A 4,154-nucleotide genomic window follows, 5' to 3' on the forward strand; every position below is an offset into this window, starting at 1 on the left:
GCGGATTCCCCCCACCCCAGCCACAAAACAAGGCAGCCGCTGTTTCCCACCCCATCCTTGGCCATCCCCATCCATCCCACCGTGCCGGAGCAGCCATCCCAACGCTCATCCCGGGATGAACCCCCTCCCCGTGCAGCCCCGCGAGGTCCCCGGCAGCCCTGGGAATCGACACCTTTCTGTTCCGCTTTAAATTAATCAAACCCAGAGTCCCTATATTAATACTGTGGTGGGAATTAAAATCATGCAACGCATTAAAGATGTAATTTAAAATTAATAACTCATAATTATTTATCATGGCGTATCAGCGGGGCTATGAATTTTCTCGCCCGGCATTCATTTCCTTCCCTTTCCCTCCTTCTCGCTCCTCTAATAGCTGCTGGACCATTATGAATATCTGCCAGAGATTTTTGGGAGATGCTGAGCTTAAGATAAAATGTTTCTAATTTTTTATTTTTATTTTTTTTTTCTTCCTGCCCCCCGAGTATTCCTTGGGGTGGATGGGAGGAGAAAAGCTTTGCCGTGCTGAAGAGGAGGAGGATGCTGAGCCTGAGGGTGTTCTCAGTGCCTAAATAACAGTGCAGGTTTTGCCATGTGTCAGTGGCTTCTAAAGAGATAGACAGTCCCTCCCTGTGTGCCCAGCTGGCTTGGCCATGGCACCCATGAAAATCCCAGGAAAGGCCTTGGGAATGGTGAGGGTTTTCCATCTCCACTCTGCTTTGGAGAAACGTGGGACCATCATGAGCTTCTTTGCTGCCCTTCCCCACCAGTGCTCTGAGGGGAAGCATCACCAGGAAGAGCAAGATGGATGAATCCCTATGACCATCCTCCACAATGCTCCTGTTCCCCCAGCAGCCAGGAGGGACAACTCATCCATTTTATAGGAAAAACATGGAGAAAGCAGCGGTGAAATCAAGGTGGGAGGAAGAGAGAGAAGCCCAGCATCCCTCCAGGTCCTGCACTTCCCTGCCTCTGTCAGCGAGCTGTGCTGGCAGGGGAATCAAATCCCAAACAGCAGCTGTTGAAAGCTCACAGGAGAGGGGAAAAAAAAAAAAAATAGAGGCAAGAGCAGCTCTGTCTCTTTAAAAATAAATAAATAGATAAAGACTAAAAAAATGCAATAAGTATATGCAAATGTGTTGAGCCGAACATCGCTGTCTGTGAAACAGATGAGGGAGAAAGTGCTTGAAGCTAGAGAGGAATGAGGCAGCCAGCGCTGACCTCGGGGTTAATAATTTTTACTTCTCCATCTCATTCCGTCCATAAAAAAAAATATGACGGGGGAGGGAGGGAGGGAGGGAGGGAGGAGGCGGTGCGGGAGGGAAGGGCTGGGGAGAGGAATGGTGAGGGGAGCCAGCGGTACCTGGAGCTGGTCCCACCCCATGGGAGCCAGAGGGGTTGGGGGAAAGGGGCTGGTGCAGTGTGGGGCTGAGCCCTGGTGCTCAGCGAGTGGTTCGCAGGAGGCGTCTCACAGAGAGGTGCAGAAAGCGTCAGAAATCCAGGCTCCAGCTCTCCCCTGGATGAGGGTGGTCGCTGGGAATGAAACAGCGCATTAAATACCCCGAGTGTTGTGACTTTAGCAAAGCCCTGTGGCCCGTGTGGGGCTGTTCAGCCTCGCAAAGATGCTGGCACCTGGTGGGTGATGATGGAGGGGAAATGCTGCCACAAAAGTTTCATAAGCTGGCAAAACCTCTGCTGGGAAAGGGCTGCTTTCCCTCAGATCAACGGTCCTTGATGGAAAACCCATCCAATGCCAAATTTTCACCAGCAGCAGCATCATCCCTCATCCCGTGGCTCCTGCTGGACTCCTCTGTGCTGCACCCAAAGGTGACCTCAAAAGCTGGTGCACCAACAAGGGTAAAGCCTTGATGTACTTATGGGTATAAATAATTCTTACCCCCTCTAGTATTCCATCAGGCTGCTTGGGTGTTTTCTAAATGAAGCCCTAAATTTTGCTGGGATACCTGGGAAGACACAGCCACAGCCCAGCGCCCCGGATGGTGCTGCCACGTTTGCTGATCTGCACCAACTGAGCTCATTAACCAGATCAACATTCCTGCTTCCTTCCAACCCAGTCTGAGTTTTAGCTACAAAGCCCCTAAAATTTCGCCCTGAACGTGAGTGGATTCCCTATATTATTATTTCTAAGCTTGGTGGGTGTGCAGGGGTGTCTGGTGTTCACCACGTCCCCGGGCATTTGGAAGCACATACATTTTTCCTGCTTTTCCCCCATTACATACAACCCTACTACTCAAACACTGAATTAAAGGAAAGGCCCTTTCATACCACAAATAACCCCAAAACCTCACCTGCTGTTGCAGATGGGGGTGAGAGAGTTGGCACTGGGGCAAACCCCACTGTCCTGCACCAACAGTGCCCCAAACACATCTCCTTCTTCTTCCCATCTCAGGAAGGCTGAGCCCCATGGGGCTGTAGAGTGTTCAGGATCTCACTGGTTTTATGGGCCCTCCCAAAACCCAGACCTTCTCCTCTTCAGGTCTCCCCACATCCTGTGTCCCCCCTATTCCCACTGGAATGGGACAGTGGGAGCAAGGGGACCCCCATGTGCCCATGACCTGGGCAGCTGTTGTCTGTCTCCCTCCCTGCAGGATCTGGTGCTCCCTGGGGGAGGATTGAAGACCCTGGGGAGCTGCAGAGGGGAAACTCAGCTCTTCTCCAGGAGATGCTTTTTGCCAAGGGAGCAACTTGGTGGAAGGATGTAGCCCAGACCTTCCTGGACCAGGCTCTCTGCATGGCCAAAATCAACAGCAGGGCCAGAGCCCTGGCAAGAAAGTTGATGTTTGGTTCTCACTTGGCTGTCCCCCACCTCTGCAGCCCCCTCACCACCCTGTCACCCCCAGCCCTCCTTCCCTGCCTGCTGAGGGCAGCATCCTTGCTGCAACCTGGCAGTCCGTGCAAGCCTGTGACCCTCCCTGCATCCCACCCTGCATTCCAGCCTGCATCGTTCCCACATCCCTCCTCGGGCAAGACTGCTTCCCACCCTGCCTCCCTCGTTGTGCCAGCCTGAATCTCACCCTGTATCCTTCCCTGCATCCCCCACTGTGCCAGCCTGAATCTCACCCTGTATCCTTCCCTGCATCCCCCACTGTGCCAGCCTGAATCCCACCCTGTATCCTTCCCTACATCTCTTCTTGTGCCAGCCTGAATCTCACCCTGTATCCTTCCCTGCATCCCCCATTGTGCCACCCTGAATCCCGCCCTGTATCCTTCCCTACATCTCTTCTTGTGCCAGCCTGAATCCCACCCTGTATCCTTCCCTGCATCCCTCACTGTGCCAGCCTGCAGCCCATCCTGCATCCTTCCCTGCATCCCCCATTGTGCCAGCCTGCAGCCCACCCTGCAGCCCACTCTGCATTCCTCACTGTGCCAGCCTGAATCCCACCCTGTATCCTTCCCTGCATCCCCCATTGTGCCACCCTGCAGCCCACCCTGCATCCCACCCTGCATCTGTCCCCACATCCCTCCCCATGCCAGCCTAAGCATCCCCTCCCCAGGAACCCCCACCCCCCATCATTTTGCATCCTCCCAAATCTCACCCGGGTCCTGACCAGCACCCTCACAGCCCACCCCCAGCCCCTCCCATCCCCGTCCTGCTCGACCGAGCCGGTGACCCCGCGCCCATCACCGAGGCGTCAGCGGTGCTCGGGGCCAAGCCGAGGAAGCGCCTCCTCCACCCCCACGCTCGGGCGCTAAATGGAAGCGGCAGATCGATCCCGAGTGTGCCAAACTGACACGGAGGCTCATTAGGGGTTAGTTTTCATCCTCCTGCTCCCTGGCAGCCTTCACATTATCCCATAAAATTTATTTACTATTTCATGAATACATAAGCAGCAGGCAAACGCCGGCTTTTTATATATTTACACTGTATATATTTCACGGGAGAGTTATGTGTGTCTCTGAGGCAGAGTGGAGGGAGCGAGAGGGGAGCAGGAGCAGAAGGAGAAAGCAGCTGTGAGGGAAGAAGGAGGAAAGCAAGCCGTGGGGGAGGACGGGGATGGAGCATGCCCAGCCACCGCTGGTGCGGGGCGGGAGAGGCAGCAGGAGGAGGGGAGCAGCTCGGAGCATCCTCTCCTTCCGAGCATCCTCTCCTCCAGCCCACCCTGCAGCCCCAGGGGCTGGGGATGGAGGCAGGAGTT

Source organism: Manacus vitellinus, unplaced genomic scaffold (genome assembly GCF_001715985.3).
Source record: "Manacus vitellinus isolate BGI_N305 unplaced genomic scaffold, ASM171598v3 scaffold_58_pilon, whole genome shotgun sequence".
Lineage (NCBI taxonomy): Eukaryota > Metazoa > Chordata > Aves > Passeriformes > Pipridae > Manacus > Manacus vitellinus.